Raw genomic sequence first — 11,899 nt, forward strand, 5'->3', positions numbered from 1 at the left:
GTGAGTTAGGAACTCTTATCCACTGTTGGTGGATTTGTAAATATGTACAGCCAGTGTGGAACATGATATGGTGATACCTAAAATAGATGGCAATTTAACTATCATATGATCTAGCAATACCCTTACAGGGAATATACACAAAGAAATAAGAAACAGACCACTGACAGACATTTGCTCCATGGTCATCGCAGCATAGTTCACAATAGCAAGCAGCTGGGAACAGCCTAATCCCATCAATAGAAGAGTGGATTAGAAAAACTGGTGCATACCAACAATGGAATACTACACAATCCTAAAACACAGCGATGAAGCCATGAAACACCTCAAGTCACGGAGGGCTCTGGAAGACTTTATGCTGAGTGAAGTTAGTCAAGCACAAAAGGACGAATACTGTATGAGTCCACTGCTGTAAGAACGAGCTTCCAAACGGGCACAATCTAAAGCTTGCAGGGCATCTAGTCTCTGGCCAGGGACCAGACAGCCTGGTAAAGAGCCGGGGGGCAGTGCAAATGAACCAAACATCATCCGCTCCAGGTAAGTATAGTGTAGGTCACTCACCCGGAGGGTGCCTCACGACAACTGGGATCAAATATTCTTGGGGGTGCCGAGTGGGGAAATGCTGTGTGCTAAGTGGTAGCCCTGTGGATCCGGGGTGAGACCTCCCCAGAGAGGGAGGCAGCCCTGTCACAGGGATAAGGCCTACTGATGATGGGAGGGGGAGCTAGGAGAACAGTCCCATTTGAGACAACATAGGTGCATGTCTGTTGAGAGGAGAGGAGGGACAACTGACCTCCATGTGGGGAGAGGAGAGACTGAGGATACCTAGGTCAATTCAGCACAATTCTGCTGCATGACACTAAGACCCTCCCCACCTAAGGTATCCCAGGCTGCTATCGCAGGAACCCAGACCGGCTGCCGTGGAACAATGGGACACTGAATCCTGGATCTTCAGGTCCGCGGCATACTTCAGAGTTTGCATCGCTGAGTCCCCATACAGGAACTCCACTGGGTGAACTGGACTCTCCCTCAGACACACTTGTAACCTGAGGACTTAAGCCAGAAAAGACATGGTGTCTGAGGAAGCAGAAGACAGCTATACCAAGAATGGAGTAGTGTGGGTGAACAGTACATCAATGCCTGTATAATGTATTAAAATACGAATTCCTACAGCAAACCGGTGACATCATTCTGTTATATTTTGCTTATGCTTGTTCATATAAGGCTGTATCTCAGAGGTGCGTCACCATTAAGGGTCACCATCTCGAAGTTGTGTTATTTGTGTCTCTGTTTTGGGGTAGTAAATGAAACTCAGGTATGTTGGTCCTATAGGGAAAGCCAATATAACACGGGTTTCTGGGGGAGGGGCCAAATAGAGGGATGGAGGATTTATGAGGGAGATGATGTCATGGAGTCCAGGAAAGAAAGCATATTTGGAGACTGAATATGGAAGTAATTAAACAATTCTGTTTGACATGATTGAACCATGATGGATATGACATGTGTTTTAACTTCCAAGTTACAGCAAATTTAAAAAAAAGCATAGATCTAGAAATGGGTTCTGAACTCTCACTAGATGCTAGCCCTAACTTAAGAACAATTAGTTCTTACATCATGGCCCTGCTCAATACTCACCCTCAGGAAGGGAACAGAGTGTGGTGAAGAATTTACATGGTGCCCAGCTATCAAATAAAGTAACATCTTTTTATTTGATTGGGGGTCTCAAAAGTTTGCCTCCAAACAAGCAGCCTAAGTGATATATAAACTAATTCCAAATAGAAGAAGCACACCATCATCAATCACTGAAGGATTGTAATCTGAAGTCAAAGGAGGGATCAGTATCAGAGCCTAGGTTGTGAGAATCTGGTGTGCAGGAGGCGGTGGATGACAGTGGGAGCCCGAGATGCATTTGTGGAACTACTTAGGAAATAAAAGTCTGATGAACTCCTCCTATGTAACATTGAGGGATGACAGGAAAGTGGTCACTAAACAGAGTGTTTGGGAGAGAGGCATATAGAAGATCAAAGGCCTACATCTGACCAGAAGAGTTAAAACTTTGTCAGTAGATCCCCCTGTGATGTGGGCTGGACCTGACCTGGTTTCCAAATTTTTCTGAAATTTTGGTTTGTATCATTTTCTTTTGTTTTCTTAGTTCATATTAGAGTGTAGCTCAGAGGTATTATGTCAGTGGAGGTCACCCTCTTGAAGCTATTATAGGCATTTCCATTTTTCAATGCAACCTGGGATCAATGAACCTAAAGGGACAGCAAGTAGAATAAGAGGTTCAAAGGGCAGGGTGGCGGGGGTTAAAAGGAAGACAATGTCAAGGAGTCCATGTAGAAAAAGAATGTTTGGAAACCAATTGTAGTAGCAATTGTACTTTCTACTTGACATGCTTGAAATTTGAAATGATGTATGTATTAAATCCAAACTAATAATGATAAAAAACTTAGAACTATGTTTGTAATATTCATTTAATAATTTCATAAAACGCCTTACACTTTTGATAAAATATTACATTTTTACCCCTTGTGTTTGTTACGACAGAAAACAAACAGGCAAAGTAAAGAGAAACAGGCCAAATAACCAGAGGGTGAAACGCTCTCATTCTTTTGAACTTGGTGTTATGCTCCAAATTCCCACGAGATATTATGAATGAATTATTCAATTATTCTTGAAAGTATTCAAAGAGCTAAAAATATTGTCAGAACAATACCTGGAAGTTCAGCAGAAGTGGGAAGAAGTTCAAAGATGGACATAATATGTTCAGAAAAGAGAAGTTGCCTGTTTCTCATACATCAGACACAATGACTCTTGTCTAACTGGTCAACCTCTAAAGAAATGGTACTCTACTCCTAGGGTCTCAGTGAAAAAGATGGTTAAGGATAAATCGCACAATCAATGGTTCTCAGATAAAAACTAAGAATATTACAAGTGAGGATGTCAAATGGAAGTAATATGGAAATACCCTAAATATGGTTTTATTAATTGAGGTCAGGAAGTATTTAATATTTTTCATGACTATTTCAAAACTCTTATAAAATGATCTAGTTTATGTACCTCTTTTAATGTTCTTGCAGCAAAAAATGATCACAAAGATGTTTCAAAAAAATGTTTCCTTTCCTAAAAAATTATAATCATTATTATTAAGTGTGGAATTATTACAAGGTGGAGGCTCAATAGAGGTTTATCAAATATGTTATTGTTTTGAATTACTTGATTTATTTTCCCCACATTAAGACGAGCAGCTCTTTGGCCCACGCAGGAGGGGAGAGGAATAGCCTGCTCTCTCGGTTGCCACAGGCTTCTGGAAAGGACGCTGAAGAACTTGCTGGAGAAGGCGGACCTGACAAACCAGGTAAGCAAGCAAATGGGAATTGCCTTCAGATCAGTGTTACTTTCCTAAAATATATCCATTTTCAAATGTTTTTGGGGGGGGGGAGTATTAATTGTATGAAATAATAAACTACCTTTCAGTATATCAGTTTTTTATACTTAAACTGGTAAACCATTTGTTAAATTATTTGAGTCCCAGCACTGCCAACCAGGGGAGCTCTAACCTGTCCCGTAGGGTCAATATGAATCAGAATTAACTTGGTGTCAGTAAATTTGGTTTTGATTTTGAACCAGTATTTATTTCAGTTTCAAATAGTTTCAAGTAAGCATCAGAGTAGGAAGAAGAGTATAATCCATCATTTAAAGCCAAGAATTTAGTACAATTTTTGCCATAGTTAATTTGTCTACCCCTATTTATTTTGTTTTGTTGGTTCTTTTTTAAAATGGTATGTTATTTTACTTTAGTTAATGAATTCTACAGCAAATTGCTTGCAGATTCATCTGAACACTACTTCAAAGTGCGTTAAAAATATGCCCATTTTCTCACATAGCCACGGTACAATAATCATACTTGAAACATTAACACAATACATAGTCTATAATGTTCCACAACAAGTGTTTTTATATTCTAATCCTTCATTGAGGATAACTAGGTTTTTCCAGTCTTATGTGATTATAAGTATGATCCGAACTTTCATAACTAAATAATTGCTAATAAAAATCAGCGTAATTGTGGTTTAGAGCTTACCCTTGACCTTTATATTATATGATGTGTGTGTGTGCACATATTTCTGGAGACAACCTGCTCTGGGTTTTGGCAGGAGGAGTGGACGAGACATATTTATTGAAAGATGGTAATAATGCATCTGAGCGTTTTCAGGTGAAGATTGCTTTAGTCAGCGAGAGATAAACAGCATAACTCATTCCAAAATGCAAATCTAAAGCAAGCTAGCCTCTGGTCACTTTAAAAGAAATGTAATTTAACATGCTCTTAGGGTATTTTGGGGGGGTTTATTTTCAGAGAACAAATCTTAGGAATTTCTTATCTTCTAACATTTCTTGGTCTCCATTTCCAAGAGTTCTTTTAATCAAACTAGGCTTTTGAATATTTGAGTCAGCTGTAGGTCAAGGGGCAGATTTTTATAGTTACCATTTATTCAGAGAAATGGAACTTTTAAAGCAGTCAATAAATCACTCTGTCATTTGAAAAGTGAGCTGGAGAAAAGATAATGGGAACCGTAAGAAAAATGATAACTTTCCAAATATAGTCACTGAGATTCATTCATAAAGCAAAAGCAAACTGATTTCAATCTTTGAAACATAATTCCAATATAATCTTTCTTTTCTGTCAAGTATCTCAGAGAAATAACCTCCGTTCCAATGACTTAAATATAGAAAATTGTTTAACTTAGGAACAAGGGGTTATAAAATATTAGTAGCATTTTTAACCTGCTGAAGTCTGTTTCAGTACATACTATCTTCCTCTAATATAGAAGGTTAATAATGAATAGGAAAGCCATGTCATCAACTCTCATTTACACAGGGTCAGGTCTCCTTCCTCTCCCTGCCCTACACTCTCACCTAATTCATCAGTGCAGCAGTTTAACCAATGGAAAAGCACAGACCCTAGATTGAGACAGAGTTCTCGTCCTTTCTCTGACATGTATTATTTGCATGACTTTGGAGAACTGATTTAAATTTTGAACCTTATGTGTGTCACTATTAAAATTTGGCATATAGTACCTATGTTCCAAAGAGCCCTGGGATGCTGTCAGATAAGCATTTGACTGCTAAGCCCAAGGTCAGTGGTTCAAACCCACTAGTTGTTCAGCATGAGAAAACTGAGACCATCTCTTCTCATACAGATTTACAGCCCCAGAAACTTTCTGTAAGGTTGCTATGAGTCAGAATGCACTTGTTAACAGTGTGGCTTTTTGAAATCTATCTTCTAAGGTTGGAGGCAGGGTTAAATTGAGCAGTTCTCAAATTTTCCTGCACACCAGCATCCCCTGAGTCTCTGTTACCTAGTGTTGCCATAACACAAACACCAAATACCACAGGAGGGTGGTTTTAAAGAATGAGAGCTGATTTCCTCCCAGCTTTGTAGGGGAGAAGTCTAAATCAGGGCACTGGCTCTAAGACAGGATCCTTGCTTGTACATATCCCTCAAGTTCCCTGAAATTTTTCCTCCAAGCATCTGTCTTCCCCATGTAGCACTATAATCTGCTTTTCTTATAAATCACATATTAGAAAGCTTAGGTTTAGGACTTGTTCTACTCTACAACAATATATCTAATATCAAATGATATTATTCCATTGGCATAATAAAAGAAAAACTAATTTCCAAACAAAGTCAAAAGTACAGGGATAGGGGTGAGAGTCTCAACACATATCTTGGGGGAACACCATTCAGGCCATAACAATCTGGTAAGCTTCCTTTTTCATTTTTTAACTTTATTTTTAATCACTCTATGGAGATACATAGGAGACCTGGGGACGTAGTGGCTATGTATTGGGCTGCTAACCCCATGCTCAATGGTTCAAAACCACCTGGGAATCCCTGGGAGAAACACTGGGCTTTCTACTCCCATAAAGAGTTATGGTTTCAGAAACTCACAAGGACAGTTCTACCCTGCACTATGGGGTCACTATGAGTTGCCATTAATTCAGCGTCAGTGAGCTATGGAGACATAATTGGTACACCATACTATGCTGAAGTGAAATTACTTGGAATGGCTTTTCAATCCATAGTCTTTGCATGCACATAGATGCAGCAAACTCTAATGAGGGAATTGTTCAATTTTACCATTCTTTTAGGTATTAAAGTAAGCCATCTTAGAAGCAGAAACAGAAGAATCACAGAAACATCAAGAGAGAAGAGCCACCAACGGAGCACATGTGAGATCCATGTCTGAAGCGGTACCAGAGGCTGCAGAACTGAGACCAGGAACAGACAAACTGGCCTTAGCCCATGAGTCAGAATGATGGCCTTCCCAGCTCATAGAATAATTAACATTGAGTGACTTCAGACAGGAGAATGGCTCACGGAGTGGGGTGCCCTTTGAACATTTACCAGTGCTAATGAAGTTTTATAATACTTGTTTGGTAAGGGTGGAGACCAAGGGACCACATGGTTTAGTGGAATGGTTGAGGACCAGAGAGAGAGAGATGCCTGCCTGCATGGCAGAGAAGAGGTGCTGTGGACACAAGAACTATATCCTTACCACTTTGCAACCTATTAAAAAGAAAAACTCACTGCCATCAAGACAATTCTGATTCTTAGTGACAGATATCAGAGTAGAACTGCCCCTGTGGCGTTTTGAGACTATAACTTTAGTTGTAGAAAGCCTCATCTTTCTCTCTCAGAGCAGCTGATAGTTTCGAACTGCTGACCTTGTGGTTTGTAGCTAAACTCATAATTACCTTTCCACTCCATCAGCCCACCATTATCATAATCACTGTCCACGAATTCTGCATGGCCATTGGAAATTGATTCCAAACCCAACAGCAAAGGGGTTGTTGCTGTCAGAGTACGGTAAAGGAAGCTGAAGCCTCCGCCACACAGGACTTCTCCGGCAGCAGCCTAATAATACCTCTAGAACTACATACTTACCCTTATCAGTGCTCTTTGATTTGTATGAATTACAGTTAACACCCACATCTTCTGTGTTTCCTTCAGGAGGACAATTATAGAGCAGAGCCATGTCAAAAGGGCCAATTGTTCATAGATTGGGACTAGGATTTAATGTGATTCCCAAATCCCTTCCTATGCCTCTGTCTTCTATCTGCCTCTGGTTCACCTTAGAGATTTCGTATTATTTTGTGTTAAAGAGATTTACTATCATCTTTACAGGTAAGCTTTATAGATCATCCTCCTGAAACCTAAGGTCCTTCTGTTTATAGTGTTGTTGATTTAGCCCATGGTAATATATTTAAAACCAAATTGAGAAAAGGAGATTAAATGAGTATAGACTAACCACCAGTCTTAATACATGGATTATTGACTTGTTCAGATTAAAAACTTACATGACTGGACACTATTTATACAAACAATGAGATCGAGTGATCAGGCAAGGCTTACAATAATATTCACTGACAATGTCAGACCCAGGTCTGCCAGAATAATGCCTATCTTAATAAATCAAGTAGGGCATTTAAGTAGTAATTAAATGTTAGTCTGCCTACCAAGAGATCAAAAGTAGTGATATAGTTGTCTTCTGCTTCTGAGCAGTGTTTTAATCTGTTGTAAAAATGGGTCACTTTAAATCAGAACCAACTGACAGCACATACAGGAATGTGTTATACCACTTCCTACTGGTCTCCATAGTTCCTTCTGAATATCAGTTATCAATCTTATTAGGGTGCCCTTGTAAGTGATATGTGCATTTTTTTCTCTTGATACTTTTCATTTTTTCTCCTAGTTTTCACTTTCAGCATTTTTTACTACGATATTCATGGTTGTGGGCCCTTTTGTGTTTATCCTCCTTAGAGTTTGTTGAGCTTCCTGGATCTGATATTATTTTTCACTAAATTATTCAAAAAGTTTTCTTCCTTTTTCTCACTTTCTTTTCTTCGGGTACTCCCATTATATGTTTATTGGGGGTACTTAGTACTGCCCCACTGTTTTCTAAGGCACTGTGCATTTTTCTCCATTATTTTCTCTCTCTCTCTTCTGCTTGTATAGTCTTTGTTGATATCCAAATACTTCTTCTGCCAGTTCAAATCCACTGGCAAGCCTTTCTAAGTACTTTTTTCATAGTTTTCAACTCCAAAAGTTTTACTTGCTTCCTTTTAGTTTTTTTTCTGTCTTTATTAATAGTCTCTATTTTATGCAACATTTTCCTCACACCATCCTCACTTTCTTTAATCAGATTTCCTTTCATTCTTTAAACATATTTATACAGACTTTTTTGAAACCTTTTTTTTCTGTTGAATCTGACATCTGGTGGCTCTCACAGGCAGTTTCTGTTTTCTGCTTTTATTCTTACATATGAGTCATGCTTTCCTGTTTCTTTGCATGCTTCTTAATATTCTCTTGAAACTAAACATTTTAAATAATATATTCTTGCAACTCTAGCTACTGGTACTATCAGTCCCATAAACTTATTGTTATTATAGGCATATTAATTTTTTAGTGATTAGACGGCTTTTCCCTCACAGTGGATAAGCCTCTGATATTGCACAATGTTGGTGTTGTCAGAGTTACCCAGTATGCATAGTTACCCTGGAATGCTGACAGAGTTCTCTTTGGGTCCTATGAAAACTTCTTCCTGTTGTGTAATTCCAGGTTCTTTCTGGAAAAGTAGCCTGTCTGCAGTCTATCCTTCATTAAATTCTTTCGTTTCGCTCAACGCCCTTTATAACTGTTTTGGGGAGTCTTCTTGGGTTTATGTGTCTCCATGCTCTTTTGCATACAAAGTCAGTTCCCATGGGAAAGATTTAAGGGATTCTGTTTTGTGGACTGCTTCTCTTCAGGCAAAGGGACCCTGAAGATGTAGAAGGTTAAATACTGTGCTGATAATGTCATGGTCAGGGGTCCAAATTCACAAGCTCCTCCACAGGAGAAAGGTAAGGCTGCCTGGTCAGGTCATATTAGTCTCAGAAACCCTATGGAACAGTTCCACTCTGCCCTGTGGAGTCACTAGAAGTGGGACTCAACTCAATGGCGGTGGGTCATCTTCAGGCAATCTCTGAGCTCAGGCAAGGGGCCAATAACAACCTTCTCGCTGAGGAACCAGCCGACTCAAGAAATCAAAAATCAGTGCAGATGAGATGGGAAGTATCCTGATGTGCTCTTAATGTGTTTCTCCTGGAATGGAACCAGGGGGAGGGCTATCAGGTTCCCAGTATCTCATCTGTTTTCATTCCATCAACCTCCTTAATAGAATAGCAATATAAACTCCCCCAAATTAAAATGTCAGAATAAAGGATAGAATTGCTCTTTCTATAATTAGAATTTCATAAGTATAGACACAAAATGTGAGATATATGATGATCAAGAGGCTATTCTTGTACCCCTCTATAATAACCTGAGTCCCCTGACTTTGTTATGTACTAGACCAATGATAGCAGTACATTTTGTGATTCGCTACTTCCAACACTAATGATTCAGTGGTCCATATGGCTGTTTTGATTACATTTTATACAATTATATATTTTTAACCTAATTCCTTTATACCTGCTTAAATTACGATTGCTCCAGTTAGTTTTAAATCACCATTGCCAGGTACAATTTGGCGTGGCTCTTCTAAAAATAGTCCCTATAACTACCACCAAATGACTGGGTGAAAGCATAAAATAATAGGTAGAGATTTCCAACTTGGGAAACAGCAAGTTTTGCAATTCCACTGGGTATAAGGAAGGCCATTTCAGAAGCAGGAAGGGGAATCCCACAGCCGTAAAGACAGAAGAACCACTAGCCGATCACAGGTGAGATCCCTGCTACAGAAGCGGAGGTCCCAGAGCTACCAGAACAGCAACACTGAGACCATGAGACAGGGCAGAGGAACAGCACAGTGACCATGAGACACAGGGATTCCCGACTGATGGACTGAGTAAAGCTGAGTGCTTTCAGGCAAAACATGCAGAGTGGAGTGTGCTTACAGTGTGTATCAGGGCTAGAGAAGCTGTGTTACACTGGCCCCAAAAGGACAGGAGCCAAGGGACTAACATGGCTGAGAGGCTGAGGTCTAGAGGGAGAGGTGATGATGGCATGGCTGAGATGAGCCACTGTTGCAGACAAAAGGGCTGGATTCATATGTTTTCTGACCCTGATTTGTGGTAACCTGTCAACTTCCTCAGTAAATCACCATAACTTTTTTCTGTATTAATTTTTTTCTTTTTAAAAAATCATTTTGTTGGGGGCTCTTACAGCTCTTCTTTTTTAAAAAAAATCATTTTATTAGGGGCTTATATAACTCTCATCACATCCATACATCCGTCCATTATGTCTGCACATTTGTATATTTGTTGCCATCATCATTTTCAAAACATTTTCTTTCTACTTGATCCCTTGGTATTGGTCTCCCTTTTCCCACCCTTCCATTGTCCATTCCCCTGGGAGGGGGTTATATGTAGATCATTGTGATCGGTTTCCCCTTTCTCCCCCCACTTTCTCCATCCCCTCCTGTTATTACTATTCTCATTATTGGTCCTGAGGGATTTATCTGTCCTGGATGCCCTGTGTTTCCAGCTCTTATCTGTACCAGTGTACATGCTCTAGTCTACCTGGATTTTTAAGGCAGAATTGGGGTCATGATAGTGGGAGGAAGGAAGCATTAAAGAACTAGAGGAAAATTGTGTGATTCATTGGTGCTATACTGAACCCTGACCGGCTCGTCTCTACCTTGTGATCCTTCTATAAGGGGATGTCCAATTGTCTACAGATGAGCTTTATTCACATCGATGTGATTTTTTGTTCTGGTTTTTGATGCCTGATACCTGATTCCATCGACAGCTCATGATCACACAAACCCCCATAACTGTAAGTATTGTCTGCGAGCTCCCTGTGGCCATGGCAATGGATTACTGGACTCAACAGGTGAATAAAATGCCTTGAGAGGCACAGCTGGTGTTAGAATAAGATCAAGCAAGTAGGAGGATGCCTGACTTCTGCCTCACAGGAATCAGCATCCGGCCAATGTGGAGTTGGAGTCTCCTCATACCTACTGACGCTGGAGGAGGGAAGACATGGCCCCTGTGCAGTTCTTTCACCATGGACGCCATGGAAAATGACCAAAAAGAAAAATACGCTACAGTCATCTGATTAGAAAAGTGCGGTTGGGCATTGGAGCAAAAGCAGTGGTGGAGCCTAGGACTGAGAATGTGCAGAAACTGTTAGCAAAAGGCATTTATCTTTAAAGAAGAACAAGACAAAATTACTACAAGTATCTGATCTGAAAACCAGACTGTGATTTGTTTGCTTTTGACTAAATAAAAAATGTAACTTACTAAGATGAGATGATAAATGATGAATCTGTCCTTAGTGAGGGAAATTTTGCTTCAGGAAACAAGTAGTAGTATTGCTACCTGCTTGAGTCACCTGGTTTTATACTGATATGCATTATAAATGTGTGTCAAGCACTCCCAGTAGATTTCTGATAAACAATATGAATAATTTTCCAGAAGATTTATTAGATCAAGATGAGGATTGAAAGCTAGCAGATGAAAAATTGAACCTTCCAAGAAAGCCAAACGTTTGAAACAAGCAATATGAAATGCCCATCTCTGCCTTTCAAAGTTTACAAATTATTTTATCAGTTTATAGCTCAAATTAATAAAACTAAAAAAATTTCAATATTGAGCTACTTTTGAGTTCTCAAAAAAGTTTTGAAATTAAGTGAAACTTGGACATCTTAAAAAGCCAAAGAATCCACTTTTCTAAATGGGAAGATGATATTCAGGCATTCAACAAACATATGAAGACATGCTGTCAACCATTAGCCACTGGAATGATGCACATCAATAAAAGGAGATGTCACTGCAACCCAACAGTAATATCAAAGTTAAAAATAGCAAGCAGTAAATAAGAAAATGCTGGCAAATTGTGGAGACACTGGAACCTTTA

The sequence above is a fragment of the Echinops telfairi genome, unplaced genomic scaffold (assembly GCF_000313985.2).
Source record: "Echinops telfairi isolate 266 unplaced genomic scaffold, ASM31398v2 ScPeMD7_7467;HRSCAF=8505_0, whole genome shotgun sequence".
NCBI classification, from domain to species: domain Eukaryota; kingdom Metazoa; phylum Chordata; class Mammalia; order Afrosoricida; family Tenrecidae; genus Echinops; species Echinops telfairi.